Raw genomic sequence first — 15401 nt, 5'->3', positions numbered from 1 at the left:
TGCTACGGTGCCGAATTTTGCAACTATAGTATCTAAAGTTCAGACCTGCAAGCAGCAAAAAGTAGAGCAATCAGCCTCTGAATAGCCTGAATATGAGCCTTTTTATTCTTCCCTACCACTCCTTACTTTCATTAGGATTAGTTGGTTCTTGCAAAGGAATGCCTACTTTATGCAGGTATTCAATGTACTGAGCAAAGTAAATACACATGATCTTAAATGGATTAACCAACAAATCCAAATTGATACAAAGAAGAAAGAAACTACCTCTACAAATATTGCCGGGAGAAATGGGAAGGATTTAATGGGATGAGTATAAGTAAATGCAGAAACATGTTAAAGGTGTGATCAAGAGGAACCTAGAAAAAAGCATCGCAGCTGAGGATAAACACAACAGTAAAAAAAATCAGGACTGAAACAGTGAAAGGGCAGTCAGTCAGAAAAGAGGTGAACTTCCTAAAAGATGAACACAAAATAGTAAATATTCTGAATGATTCCTTCCTCCACTCTTTGCCAACCCCTTACTGCATCATCAGCAAATCTTGAAATCATGCTCACCATGCCCAAGTCTAAAACATACTTCTATATCTAAGTGGACTGTGGGAAGCTAAATTTCCAAAAGGCATTTGTCAAAGTTCCACATAAAAGGCTTTTAGTTCAATTCAAAGCTGTGGGGATTCAGAGCAAATCCTGGGACTGGATAAGAAATTGACTGAAGGGTAGAATTAGAGGAGATATGTTAGGGTGGGTGAGTATTCAGTGGGGTTCCCCAAGGCTCGGTGTTGGGATCACTACTCTTTCCAATTTACATAAATTACTTGGATTCAGATACTTAATGCAGAGTGGTAAAATGTGCAGATGATACCAGAGTAGATGGGGGCAGTGAAATTGGAGGATGCAGCTCAGAAATTATAGAATATATAAGTGGTCAGAGGAATGCCAGATGAAATTTAATACAGATTTCTTTACATCACATGTCCATCTTACCGGTTACTTAGGAATTATTGAGTTCCATGCAGCATTCGATCATCGTTATTTATCCCAATCATTTTCAATAATTTTTACTAAGAAAGTGAAGAGAGAGATTTGGAAAAATTCCTTTACACAGATGGTGTTTTGCATGAAATGCTTTGCCACAGGGAGTGGATGAGGCAGAGCCATTGCATCGTTTAAAGAATAATTGGATAGATATTTGAAGTAGAGCAAAATGCAGGGCTATGGAGAGAGAGGAGGGATTAATTTTGGATTTCTCGAGGACAGGACCGGCACAGGCATGGTGGACGATTGGTCTCCTTCTGTACTGTAAGCTTATTATAATTCTATGGTTCCATATTCTTAACCAGATATTTATCTAGCTTATTTTAAAGGTGTCAGATGAAATAGCATTAACTGCCTGAGGCATGTTGATTTTGTACACTAAAATTACAGGAAACTCTCGATTTACCGGCACCTAAATAACCGGAAATCTCTGTCAACCGGCAAAATTCAGGAGTAGGTTCAGGTAAGTTTTACTTCATATTAGTGGCCGTTCCTGGATTTGTAGCTGTGTAATCAGGGTTCCTGCACTTGTTGCTAAGCAACAGGGACGCTTGGTCTGTGGCCGGGCTTCTTTCACCTGTTGCTAAGCAACAGGGAAGCCTGGATTTGTTGCTGTGTACGGAGCTCTCGTACCTTTTAACTATGCCTCTCTGTAATCTGGAATTTTTGATAAACCGGCACCACGCCAGTCCCGTCGGTGCCGGATAAAAAAGAGTTTCTTGTACAATTATAATTTAACCTTCCAAGTAACATGTGGAGTCAAGAGCCAAGAAGCAGAATGGAGAGCTAGCTGGCTACAGAACAGAAAACAGAGAGTAGGGTGTTAAAGTTATTTACTCACACCGGCAAAAGGTGGGAAGTGGTGTTCCACAAGGATTGGTGCTGAGACCACTGTTGTTCACCATTTACATAAATGATTTGGACTCGGGAATCGGAACTGCAATTTCAAAATTTGCGGATGACACCAAATTGAGGGGTATACTTAATACAGAGGAGGACTGTGACAAAATACAGGAAGATATTAATAAACTTGCAGAATGGGTGTGTAATTGGCAAATTAACTTCAATATAGATAAGTGTGAGGTGGTACATCTTGGTAGGAAGAATAAGGAAGCCACATACCCCTTGGAAAATAAATGTCTAAATGGGGTAGAGGAGCAGAGGGATCTGGGGGTACAAATACACAAATCACTAAAGGTAGCGACGCAGGTTAATGCCATAAAAAAAGCAAACAAAGCACTGGGGTTCATTTCTAGAGGGATAGAATTGAAAAGCAGAGAAGTTAGATTAAACTTGTATAGAAACTTGGTTAGACCACACAGAGTACTGTGCACAGTCCTGGTCTCCATATTATAAAAAGGACATAGAGGCACTGGAAAAGGTGCAAAAAAGATTTACTAGGATGATACCAGAACTGAGAGGCTATAATTGTTGTGTATGTACCTTTAAGGGAAGAACTGGTTTTAGACTGCAGTACCGGCAGTGACCACCCCTGTATAAAAGGCCCTAGCAGGCTCCTGTATTTCAGCCTGACGTTGCCCTCCTGTTCAGTAAAGTACCTGTTAAACTGTTCTCCCGAAGTCCGTGTATTATTGAGGCGCGGACTTTACAGTGGCGACGAGTAAGTTCGAACCCACCTGCAGTGTGGCATCATCTCACGGGGATCTCGCCCTGAGAGGAGGTTTCTTGGAGGTCGTAGTCTGAGCAATGGGCGTTGACCGCGGGCAACCGCCCAAATAATTCATCAGTGTTCGGAGAATTGCGGGAGAGACTGTGGAGAGCTGTGCTTGGCTCCCCAGTTAAGGTGTTCCAGCAAATCGTGCTGGTAGCAGGTACTGCGCTGACCCTTCCGGACTGCAGCAGGCTCAAGCTCGATCGAGCGGCTCTACAAAACGGGCCGCGCAGCGTCGCCGGGAAAAGAAAACAAGAGAGAGAGAGGGTGGAGCGCACAGGGCGTGGTCGGTGCTCAAGAACCGGGCAGCGGAGAGAAAATAAACGGGGGGAAGGAAAGCGAGCCGCGCCGAAGCCGCGGGTCGCCGCCATTACCCTGTGGAATGCTAGGAGCAGCGTGGCAGCAAGGGGAAGAAGGAAAAGCACGGGTGGCGCCATTTTATCCCGTTGGGGAAGAAGGAAAAGCGTGGGAGGCGCCATTTTATTCCATTGGGGAAGAAGTAAAAGCACGGGAGGCGCCATTTTAAATCACCCAAGATGCCGAAAAGTGGCAGTATCACTGCTTTCGACAATGAGGTAGAAGACTGGCCCACGTTTGTGGAAAGAATTGAAGTGTACTGCAAGGCAAATGAGGTGGCCGATGGAAAGAGGGCATCGGTATTATTGAATTTGATGGGCGCGAGTACGTACGGCCTATTGCGGAATTTAATTACCCCAGCTAAACCAATGGAGAAAAGTTTTGAGGAGATTGTTAATATCTTATAGGAACACCTAAACCCTACACCGCTGCTGATAGCAGAAAGATTCAAGTTCCATAAAAGAAACCAGCACAAAGATGAGAGCAATGCTGACTATCTTACGGAACTACGCAAGTTATCGAAGCACTGCCAGTTCGGAGCAGGACTGGCAGACACCTTACGGGGTAAGTTTGTCTGCGGGCTCCAGAGTGAAGGAACCCAGAAACGACTACTTTCAAAAAAGGACCTGACGCTAGAACAGGCTTTCAGCGTGGCAGTATCCTACGAAGCAGCAGCATGGGGAGCTGCGGAAATACAACAGAAACCACAAGAATACAGCGCTAACGAAATGGCGTATGGAGCAGAAAAGTGCTATCGCTGCGGCAGAACAACCCATGAGCAGAAGGACTGCTGGTTTAAGGACAAAGTATGCAGGCAATGTGGAAAAATGGGACATATAGCAAGAGTCTGCAGGTCGGGAAAGAAAACCAACACGACAAGAACTACTAAGGAACAGTACAGGAAAGTAAAGAAACTGACAGACAGTAGTTCGGAAGATCAGGAGAGTGATAAGGACTCCGGGAGCAGGAGACTAAGTTGTCTCAAGTTACACAACGTGATCGCAAAGGAGGCTCACCAAACCATTTGGGTCACCCTCACGATAGCAGGGTCCCCAGTAAAGATGGAATTGGACACAGGATCAGCCCTAACTGTCATGAATCGACGAGACTATGAGCGGCTATTCTCACACATACCCTTAAAGTACACGTCCATTGTATTGAAGACATACACGGGGCAAAAGGTCTACCCCAGAGGAAAAATAAGGGTGCCAGTTAAATATAACAGCAAGGAAACACAGAAACTATATATGTATATACTACGAGATGGAGGACCACCATTATTGGGACGTGAATGGATCCGAAAAATACAATTGGATTGGCATTCCATTCAGGCGCTAACTGTGACTGACAAAAAGGATGATAACGTCGCACCTGGACATCTGTCACAAATTCTATCTGACGCGGAAGAGGTGTTCCAACAAGGACTTGGGGCTCTAAAAGTAGTAAAGGCAACCATAAAGAATGAAGATAACGCAAACCCACAATTTTTTAAGGCCAGACCGGTGCCATACGCAATCCGCCCAGCCGTTGAAGCTGAACTGGAGAGTCTGGAGCGTTTGGGTGTGCTGTCCAAGGTGGACTGGAGCGAGTGGGCCACACCCATCGTTCCTGCAATGAAGAAAGCATTGAGCAGCAAGCCTGGGGAGCCAAAGAAGGTTCGCATCTGTGGGGACTTCAAGGTGACTGTGAACCCAGTCCTGCACACAGTACAGTATCCACTTCCGCGGATAGAAGATATTTTCACCTCACTATCTGGAGGGAAACATTTTACAAAGATTGATCTGGCCCAAGCGTATCTACAAATGGAGGTGGAAGAAGCATCTAGAAAATACCTCACGATAAACACTCACAAAGGACTTTACCAGTACAATCGACTGGTATTCGGGGTAGCATCAGCCCCGGCTATTTGGCAGAGGGCGATGGAACAAGTCCTGCAAGGGATCCCGGGGACCCAGTGTTATTTGGACGACATCCTGGTTACGGGCGAAAATGACAGTGAACACCTTGCCAACCTGGAGCAGGTGCTCACGAGATTACAGGAATATGGGTTACGAGCCAACCGCCCCAAATGCGAGTTCTTCAGGAGATAAATCTCGTATTGTGGCCACATGATTGATGAGGAAGGTTTGCATAAGTCGTCAGACAAGATTGAGGCTGTAGTCAAGGCTCCAGCACCGGAAAATGTGTCGCAACTGAGGTCGTTCCTCGGGTTGGTGAAGTACTATCATAAGTTCTTGCCGAATTTATCTACAATTCTGCACCCACTGAACGCCCTGCTGCAAACTGGAGTGACATGGAAATGGAGTGCTGAGTGTAAGCGTGCCTTTCAGGAATGTAAATGCCTAATCACTTCAAAAGAAGTATTGGCCCACTACAACCCAACACTATCGATTCGGTTGGCATGTGATGCGTCACCCTACGGCATTGGAGCGGTACTGTCACACAAATTCCGTGACGGTTCAGAGAGGCCAATAGCCTTTGCGTCGCGCTCGCTAACCTCAGCCGAGCGTAACTACGCCCAGATTGACAGGGAGGCCCTCAGCCTGGTGTGGGGGCTGAAGAAGTTCAATCACTATCTGCACGGGCAGAAATTCACCCTACTGACTGATCATCAGCCCCATGTCTCCATTTTTAACCCAAAGAAGGGCGTTCCGGTGATGACGGCGCAACGGCTGCAAAGATAGTCACTTTTTCTAGGGGCACATCAGTACGACATAGAGTACAAGGGTACGAAACAGCATGGAAATGCTGATGGGCTGTCGCACCTACCGTTGCCTACGGTAGAAGAAGCACCTGCAGTGGACCCTGTTGAGATATTCCATGCGACCATAGTCGAATGTTTGCCTGTTACAAACTCGAGTATAGAGAAGGAAACCCGAAATGACCCGACACTCTCTCGGGTCTATGATTTGACGGTGAAGGGATGGCCAGCATATGGCGACTCACTGTTGCCAGCATTCTCGCCAAGGAGAGAACAGCTGTCAGTGTGCTGGGGAACCTTGATGTGTGGATCCCGAGTGGTAATTCCACCCAAGTTGAGAGATAGAGTGCTAATGAGCTTCATGAGGGTCATCTGGGAGGGCTAAAAATGAAGAGCCTAGCCAGGGCGTTTGTGTGGTGGCTGGGAATCGATAAAGAAATCGAGGATATGACCAAGAGATGCACAGGATGCCAGAAGGTCCAAAACACTCCACCACAGGCTCCGCTACATCCATGGGAGTGGCCCTCATCTCCATGGCAACGGGTACACATTGATTTTGCTGGTCCATTTATGGACTCAATGTTTCTAATCGCTGTGGACGCCCATTCGAAATGGCCAGAGGTAATTAAAATGTCCTCCACCACCACGGAGAAAACTATTGCAGTCCTAAGGACCATCTTCGCCAGGAATGGGTTGCCAGAACAGATTTGCTCCGACAATGGGCCACAGTTTGTGTCTGAGGATTTCCAGAGGTTCCTGAAGAATAATGGGGTGAAACATTACACATCTGCCCCATATCACCCAGCCACAAATGGATTGGCTGAGAGGTTTGTTCAGACCTTTAAAAAGGCCATAAAGGCAATGTATAATGACGACATACCACTACAATACAAGGTGGATAGTTTCTTGTTTGCTTACCGGAATGCGACACATGCAGTAACCAACCAAGCTCCAGCCGTACTGTTCTTCAACCGAAGGCTAAGATGTCGCCTGGATTTGCTCAAACCAAACATAAGATGAGATGTTGAGAATAAGCAATTCCAGCACATAAATGAGAAGCCAACCTGGAGCTTCAAGATAGGGCAACCAGTCTTGGCCCTCGACTACCGAACAGAAAAATGGCAACCAGGAATGATATGCACACAGCAGGGACCACTAATGTACACAGTGGATGTCGGAGAGAGCATTGTGAGGCGCCATGCTGACCAGATTCTAGAGTCACAGGAACAAGCCAAACCCGTACCACGAGAAGGTGCACCTGGTAATCAACCCGAAGTACAGATTGCGTCTACCTCAGAAGCAGTGGTATTGGAAGCTGACGAACCAACCAATGACAATGAACCAGAATCAGCTCCGCCGCAAGAACAGGATACTCGAGAAAGGCGCTACCCAGTCAGGATCAGGAAGCCTCCTCAAAGACTGAACTTATAAATGATTATTTCAGTTGATGTATATAATATTCAGAAAGTTGTAATTAGTTATTATTTAGTTGTTAAATGAATGTTATGTACTGTTTATCTAAAAGGGGAGGAACTGTTGTGTATGTACCTTTAAGGGAAGAACTGGTATTAAACTGCAGTACCGGCAGTGACCACCCCTGTATAAAAGGCCCTAGCAGGCTCCTGTATTTCAGTCTGACGTTGCCCTCCTGTTCAGTAAAGTACCTGTTAAACTGTTCTCCCGAAGTCCGTGTATTATTGAGGCGCGGACTTTACAATACTCATCAGGAAAGTTTGAACAGGCCGGGGCTCTTTTCCCTATAAAAGGGAAGACTGAGGGGTGACCTGATAAGAGGTCTTTAAGATTATGAAAGGGTTTGATAGGGTAGATGTTGAGAAGATGGAATGCCCATTTGGAGTCCCATACCCGCTTCTCATTGTGGTGGGGGCAAAAAAATCCCAGGGGTGTCACAGTCCCACAGGCAGTCAGAAGCAAGTGAAACAAAAATTGTACCCCAATTTAATGGCACGAAAATTGCAAGTAAATTCGGCTGTTTTCTGATGTACCTCCTGCACTATAGGTTTCTCAGTTAAAAAAAGGCACGTGGGTCTGGAAGTGCAAGGCAAAACACCTTTTCAACTTAGGGGGAAAAAGAAATTCCAGGAGATTTAAAAGTGATGCCCTCAGGCCCTCAATTAACTTTTAATAAAACTGACTCCATTTCAGAGTAAAAAGTCCTAAAGCCTTGAAATTCCTTAGCTTTTCATTGTTGTGCTAGCTAACTTGGTTGCAGTTATGAACTAGTTACATTTTTTTACATGTCATATAATTTGTTCTGATGGCAGCAATTGTCCCCTGGTAACTGCTAGCCAATTTTACTTGCTCACAGGTTCACTGCTACAAACGTTATTTCATGGATTTAATGCCAGCCCAAATGTACTATTGATATAGTTTATTAATTGTATTTGTCTCACTGGTTTTGCTAAGTGCTGTGGCGCATTTGGTGTCGCTATATATCTACTTGAAGCAGTTCTGTAAAAGTTGCTGCTCCCACTACTGTGGAATCCGCCCTTTTTGTGCTTTTATTTCAAAACATTGAACCTTATCTGTTGCTAGTGGAGGGCCTGTACAGGCCAACAAGTTGATAAAGATAGGCTAAGTGCAAATCTAAAAAAACAGTGGCTGGTACTGCCAGCGACAGTTGTTTACATTGCTATCATAGAATCATAGAATGGTTACAGCACGGAAGAAGGCCATTTGGCCCATCAAGCCCGTGCCGGCTCTCTGCAAAAGCACTTCAGCTAGTCCCACTCCACCACCCCCCCCCCCCCCGCCGCCGCCCTTTCCCCGTAGCCCTGCAATTGTTTTTCCTTCAGGTACTTAACCAATTCCCTTTTGAAAGCCGTGATTGAGTCTGCCTCCACCACTCTTTCAGGCGGTGCATTCCAGATCCTAACCAGTCACTGCGTAAAAAAGTTTTTCCTCATGCCGCCTTTCGTACTTTTGCCAGTCACCTTAAATCTGTGTCCTCTGGTTCTCGACCCTTCTGCCAATGGGAACAGTTTTTCTCTATCTACTCTGTTTAGACCCCTCATGTTTTTCTCATGTTTTTGAACATCTCTATCAAATCTCCTCTTAACCTTCTCTACTCTAAGAAGAACAACCCCAGCTCCTCCAGTCTATCAACGTAACTGAAGTCCCTCATCCCTGGAATTATTCTCGTAAATCTTTTCTGCAACCTCTCTAAGGCTATAGTTCAGAAATACTTGGGACAAATCACCAAAGTGGATCTAGGCTTCTGCAGAGGCAGCAGTTACCAAATCATTCATATTATGGCTCTGTTAATGATGCTGGGGCAGGGGAATTGTTGTAAAGAAAATGCAACATAAAAGACCAGTCAAAACACATTACATCTCAGGTTTTAAATCTGCTTATATGTTTTATGTCATTTACCTGACGGTTTACATATTGAAATTTGCTATGTGCTGCTAACTAGCTACATTCATTCAACAAGGTGGATTGCTCCATGCTTCCAGGAGACACTTTGAGCATTAATTTCTACCCTTATCCTTATCATATTTCATCTCGGTTTTATTCCAATATTTATTCAGCTCCTTTTAATGACACAGAAATTAACTTCTTTTGGTGGGAGTCTGTTCCACAAATCACAAGGTAATTATGATGAAGACCATTCAGCTTATCTTGATTCATCTATCCAGAGAGATCCAAACATCCCTCATTGTAGCATCCAATTGTTTATTAAATGATTCCATGGCTTTTCTCTCCACTACTCTTTCTGAAAGTCCTGGTCAACATTTATTCCTCAACTAACATTGTTAAAAGAGATTATCTGATCATTTATCTCTTTGCTGTTTGTGAGATCCTGCTGTGCACAATGTTTCCCTACATAACAACAGCGACTTTAAGTACTTTATCGGTTGTGAAACACTTTGGAACATCCTGAGGTCATGATTAGTGCTGTATAAATGCATGTTTTTTCTTTCTTTAGGTGGATTTAGCCAGAAAGAGGGTGAGATGGTGAATTTTGAGGTGTTCAATCCAAATTTGACAATGAATTACCAAGCCAGCTACATGCCAGGCACTTTTGAGCAAAGGGTCAATAGATTTAATGCCACTGAGCTGTCTGTTGTGCCAAGCAAAGCGATAAGGGTAAGACTTTCTAAGATTCTGCCACAGTACTGAAATGGCTCTCATCAAATGACATCCTTTGTGACTGAGACAAAGGTAAATTATCCCTCCTCGTCCTTCTTGACTTGTCTGCAGCCTTTGACATGGTTGACCACTCCATCCGACTCCACGCCTCTCCACAGTTGTCTAGCTGGGTGGGACGGCACTCACCCAGTTCCATTCTTATTTATCTAATCGTAGCCAGAGAATCACCTGCAATGGCTTCTCTTCCCGCTCCCGCATCGTTACATCTGGTGTCCCCTGACATGAATCTTGTCATTCATGTGGAAATGACTTATGAAATAATACTGGGCGGCCTGCTGGTGGCGCTGTCCAGGGAGAGTATAAATACTCGGGCATAGGCCCAGCTTGCTCAGGACATTCTTTAACAGGAACTAGTGAAGGACACAACTAGATCTCCATGTTGGAAAACAGTTGATTAAAGCTTTGTTTAATGCTTAAACCAAGTGCCTAGTAGTTTTCTTACGTCATCCCCCAAGGATCTATCCTTGGCCATCTCCTAGTTCTCATCTACATACCCAAGGATGGTAATGGAGGAATTTGGGACATTGGCTGAAAGGTATGATTCTGTGAGTATGACTATGTCAGGCTGTTGCTTGACTAGTCTGTGGGACAGCTCTCCCAATTTTGGCACAAGTCCCCAGATGTTAGTGAGGAGAACTTTGCAGGGTAGACTGGGCTGGGTGTGCCGTTTCATGTCTGAAGCCGGTGCCGAGGTCGATGCCGGGTGGTCCATCCAGCTTTATTCATAATATTGTTTTTCGTAGCGGTTTGTTATAACTGAGTGGCTTCCTAGGCCATTTCAGAGGGCAGTTAAGAGTCAACCACATTGCTGTGGGTCTGGAGTCACATATAGGCCAGACCAGGTAAGGACAGCAGATTTCCTTCCCTAAAGGACATTAGTGAACCAGATGGGTTTTTATGACGATCCAATAGTTTCATGTTCACATTGGTGGGAGTTGTTTATAGACCACCCAAAAAGTAGTTGTAATGTAGGGCAAAGTATAAATCAGGAAATTAGAGGTGCATGTAACAAGGGTAATATAGTAATCATGGGGGACTTTAATCTACATATAGACTGGGCAAACCAAATTTGCAGTAATAATGTGGAGGACAAATTCATGGAATGTATGCAAGATAGATCAGTATGTTGAGGAACCAACTCGGGAACAGGTTATTTTAGATATAGTATTGTGCAATGAGAAGGTTAATTAATAATCTTTTAGTAAAGGGGCCTTTAGGTAAGAGTGACCATAATATGATAGAATTTTGGATTGAGTTTGAAAGTGACTTAGTTAAATCCAAAACTAGGTTCTTAAATCTAAACAAAACAAACTACATAGGTATGAGGGGCGAGTTGGCTAAACTAGATTGGGAAACTACATTAAAAGGTATGACAGTGTACAAGCAATGGCTAGCATTTGAAGAATTAATGCATAATTTACAACAAATATATATTCCTTTAAGGTACAAAAACCCCACAGGAAAAGTGGTCCAACCGTAGCTAACAAGAGAAGTTAAAGATAGTGGCCCAGAAATTCGGGTCTCCATGCGCAGGAAACCGGCAATTCCATTCCCCTGAAAGAAGGGGTTAAGAGGTGGAATGCGTGCACGGGAGAGGCAGCGCATGCGCATTGAACTTACGTTTTTTTTGCAGGTTTTCCCGGGAAGGTAAGCCTCCAGAAGTTAGACATGTAAAAAGCAGTCGCAAGGCCTACTTTTTACAAGGTAAGTGGTGAATTAGTTAAAATTAAAACATTTTTCCACAGGTTTATTATTTTTAAATACTTTAAAGAAAGGTAAGTTTATTTTTAGCCCCGTTAGAAAATAAAATTATTATTTTGAAAAATTTAAATTATTGTTTAAAATAGTTATTTCATGTAATTAACAGTTTATTTTAAAAATGTGATTTAAAAAAAATTTATTTGAAGATTTAGTGGTGTTTTGGGGCTTATAGTATTTATAGGTTTGACAGGTCTTCCTGTCAAACTTATGAATGAAGCATTCCCTGCTACCATTGGCTCTCCATGGCCCACGTGATCCCAGGGGATGCATCGAACTAACTGTGCCCCTGGGATATGCAAGCACTGCGTGCCGGCAGTTGGAGGAGGCCCAGGATTGCAATTCCACGGGGGCCCACAGCTCAACGGCCGTTAGGTAAGTGCAGGTCGGGGGCTTGCACCCACGGGAAGCCCGCGACCCGAATTTCTGGGCCAGTATTAGATCAAAGGAAGAGGCTTATAATGTTGCCAAAAAAAGTAGTAAGCCTGAGGATTGGGAGGATTTTAGAATTCAGCAAAGGAGGACCAAGAAATTGATAAAGAAAGGGAAAATAGAATGAGAGTAAACTAGCGAGAGACATAAAAACAGACTGTAAAAGCTTCTATAGGTATGTAAAAAGGCAAAGATTAGCAAAAGTAAATGTGGGTCCCCTACAGGCTGAGACAGGAAAAATTATAATGGGGAATAAGGAAATGGCAGGGAAATTAAACAAGTACCATGGGCTGGATTTTGTCAGTGTGGGCGGGCTGGGTCGTGTCAGGTGGAAATCGTGTCAGGACCTCGACTCCTAAGAGATGTGTTGAAAAAGTGGGATTTTCCCCTAATTGGGCAATTGATTTTCTGCGTGTGGGAAAGACTGGCCCAATGAATCTTTTCATGGAGAAAGTCGCCTCTGATGATGTCATCAATGCTGTTAGATTTAAGGCCTGCAAGCAGCCTTGATTCTTCTGGAGACTGCAAAGGCTCTGCAATTTATATGAAGGAGTTGAATTGTGGAAAATGTCAACAATCAAGCAAAAGTGTGCTCCTCGATTTGATGAGCCCTCCCTCCAAGCTCTGGTGCACGGAGCCAGCTATAATAAGGAGGTGTACTTCCCTTCCTCAGGGAGAAAAAAGCCACTCCAGCAGACAAAAGCTGTGTGGCTACAAGTGGCCCAGGAGGTCAACTCCATTTCACTGAGCTGCAGAACCTGGCTGCAATGCAGGAAGAGGTTTCATGACCTCCTCTGCACAGGAAAAGTGAGTATGACTTTCCCATCACCCTTAATCTGATCCCCATCGCCTCTCCTCACCAGCACTCTGCTTTGCCAGCCTCTTCCTCCACATGCCACTTGACACTTACATCCCTGCACCCTTATCCATTCCCTCTCTCTCTATGGTCACATTCATTTAACTATTCAACCATGCAGCCCTCACACTCCCTATCACTGTGATGCCATGACAACAACAACTTTCAACACACAGGGCGGGTCCTTTGTATCCTTCTAAGCATCTATGCTATGGATTCTCTACACTCACTCCTTCATTCTTACTAAAACTCCACTTGCAGGAAAAGAGAGCCCACACTAAGAGGGAAAGAGCCATGACAGGAGGAGGGCCACCTTCGGTAGCCCAGCTCACCCCCTGGGAGGTGGCAGCCCTGGAAATTGCTGGGATCAAGGAGGATACCCAATTGGGGGACGGACAGATGGGCGCACCACAGCAAGCTGGTGACAGAATAGTTTGGAATCTCTCTCATTGACATAGCACGAGCCACTGATAATGATTCTGATGCTCTAACAGATTGACTTATGCTCATCTGCAAAATTCAATGTGCATGTAACCTTGGCCTCACATCACTAACTCTTTCCTTTGCTCCCCCACAGGACCATCGAAAGCCCCCATCATCACTATCTAGGAGGAACAGCCTGAGCCTCCAGACTCCTCAGAGGAAGCTGCTGTGAAGGAATGAGCCATATTCCAAGAAATACACCATAATATGAATAGATTTCTGATATTATTAATACAAGAAACTGGGTTTAAAAATCTAAAGCCTTGGAGACACAGGCTGCAAACAGAAATACAGGCTTCTGAGATAAAGATCAGTTGTTTAACAAAGTTGTAAAAACCAAACAAGCTTTGAAATGGGAATTAGTTAAATATACTAAAACAATTACCCTATTGAAATGGCAGTTTGGTGCTTCCGAAAGGTCTAGAGTTTGGAGGGAACACATTGAAAATGCTCAGTTTAAGGTGTTACCAGCTAACACATTGAACAGAAACACAATCATTAAAAGAGGCATGTGCCTTTGAAAAGATGACATCAAGTAAAAGAAACACCTGCTGGTCAAATAGTTTTTATGTTAAACTTGGAAGACAGGAAACATGATTAAATATGCAACCAATTGAGATAGCTAGAAATGCATGAAACACTCTGGTCAAAGTGTCTTTAATATATACATAGTCAAAATGATACCAACAAGAACACTTTGAAGATATGACTTCAATAGAGACAACAAGCAATTACATTGTGTTTGTATTGAGCTTGGAGCAGTAAGGAGACTCAATGGCCTAGAAATTCAGTGGGCTGCACCACCCGTTAGTGCCCAAAGAGGGCACTTAGTGGGTTTTACGCCACTGGCCATGCCTCCCGCTAAATTTAGCGGACGCTAATGGCGGCGCTAGCTGTTAGCGCTGCGCCACTACCAATGACGTCATCGGTGTACGCAGCGCCCCGCAACTGTCCCGATCATGAAATTTGGTAGCGCCCCCTGCTTTAACGCCGGTCGCAATTTGCGACCGGTTCAGGGGGGCCTACCTGCGGCGGTAGAGGCGTTGAGGTGCGGGGCAGCCATTTTTTTTGCTGGACGCCTGCCAGCAGCTCTCCACGCCGCCGTCCCCGGCCTCCTGAACACCCCCCCCCCGCGTTGTGCCGGCTGTGTCCCAAGAGCCCGGCACTTCTCCTTGGTGCCAGGCTCTTTTGCCAGCACTTGCGCCCTTCGAGTGTGCTGCAGCAGGCCCCTCCCCTTTAAGAAGTGGTGGAAGGCCTGCAGTACCGCACGTTGCGCTGCGATTTTCAGTTGCAGCGCCCCAAGAGGGATGCGGGGCACCTCAAGTAGCGCTGTGCTTCCATCTGGGGCGCTGAAACTGAATTTGCGGCGGGCAGCCGCGACTCATTCCGGGGCGGTACCTCCGGCACCCTGGCGAGACTGGCGCCCCAAACGGGGCGCCAATTGTCTGCTAAAAACCAGTAAAGCCAATATTAAGAATTGAATGAAAGAATTTTGTAAGAATGGCATCAAACAGAAACCATAGCTGTCATATTGTTTTTATGATGGTTTTTGAAACACCTAAAGGTAGAGACATAATTATGCATGCAATAGTTGAATTGACAGTAAGATAGAAAGCATTCAACAGAGGTCTCAATAAAGACAATTAGCTGACATCAGCAAAATAAACCAATGCAAAAAGGGTATCAAAATAAGAGCTTTTCAAACAGAAAGTCAGAACTCACTGAACGGGCCAAGCGTTTCTCAACTTCACAGGCACGCTCTGTAAAAATAAAACATAGAAGATGGAGCAGGAGTAGGCCATTCGGCCCCTCGAGCCTGCTCCGCCATTCAATGCGATCATGGCTGATCATCCAAATTCAGTAGCCAGTCCCTGCTTTCTCCCCATACCCCTTGATCCCTTTAGCCTTAAGAAATATATCCAACTCCTTCTTGA

The sequence above is a fragment of the Somniosus microcephalus genome, chromosome 1 (assembly GCF_052327205.1).
Source record: "Somniosus microcephalus isolate GS21.2 chromosome 1, FLI_Smic_1.0, whole genome shotgun sequence".
Lineage (NCBI taxonomy): Eukaryota > Metazoa > Chordata > Chondrichthyes > Squaliformes > Somniosidae > Somniosus > Somniosus microcephalus.
Note: the sequence above shows the minus strand (reverse complement) of the source record.